The sequence below is a fragment of the Tenrec ecaudatus genome, chromosome X (assembly GCF_050624435.1).
Source record: "Tenrec ecaudatus isolate mTenEca1 chromosome X, mTenEca1.hap1, whole genome shotgun sequence".
NCBI classification, from domain to species: domain Eukaryota; kingdom Metazoa; phylum Chordata; class Mammalia; order Afrosoricida; family Tenrecidae; genus Tenrec; species Tenrec ecaudatus.
The window spans coordinates 127,164,316-127,165,179 of NC_134548.1; the positions used below are offsets into that span (position 1 = coordinate 127,164,316).

Genomic DNA, 864 nt, shown 5'->3' on the forward strand with positions numbered 1-864 from the left:
AGATAACTACTTCTTGATATAAAACTCGCTCTTACACAACTATGAGTGTCACTGGTTTTTTTTTTCTCTAGTCAACTCGACCCAAAACAGGGTCTTAATAATTCTTATCAGGAAGGAGGGAAGACTAAAGCCAGCTAAAACTCTTAGCGGTAAAGCAGCACCAGTCACTTGCAATAACCAGGACAGGGACTTCTTTTCCTTTTTTTAAATTTTTAAATAGGGAGAGCGCGAAAGCAGTCCCCCACTACCACAAGTTATGCAGCCGAGTTTCCCGTATTTGGGGAAATTGCAGAGGTCGGCACACCCGCAGTGCAATGGATGAGCCTCGCCAACAGGGGACGTTTTGGTCATTTCTGAAGGTTGGACAAAGTTCCCGATTTTTCCCATGTTCACACAGTAGCCTTGTTTTAATCTATCCATCATGATCAGAGTCACCTTATCTGATGTTGTTCTGTGAAATTGCCCATGTGAACCGGAAAACACTAATACCTAGCCGTGAACGCTAGGCCAGCTCCGAGCAATCGAACCAAGCCAGCTATTAGAGAATGTTCTCTCTCTCTCTCTCTCTCTCTCTCTCTCTCTCTCTCTCTCTCTCTCTCTCTCTCTCTCTCTCTCTCTCTCACACACACACACACACACACACACACACACTCTCTCTCTCTCTCTCTCTCACACACACACACACACACACACACACACACACACACACACACACACACACCTTCCATTTAAGACAACTTTGCAAAGCTTCTCTGATGACCCCAGGTGAGACTGCAGTTCCCATATTTGCAGGCACAGACTAGGCGGGATTCCAGCCATGCCTGCCGCGGGAGGGTGGTAAGGAGCAAAGGCGATCATGATCAG

General features: G+C 46.8%; 1 pseudogene; it reads right to left on the bottom strand.

Moving 5' to 3' along the window:
• Positions 1–216: 216 nt before the first annotated feature.
• LOC142435132 (U1 spliceosomal RNA) lies at positions 217–344 on the bottom strand (annotated as a pseudogene).
• Positions 345–864: the final 520 nt, after the last annotated feature.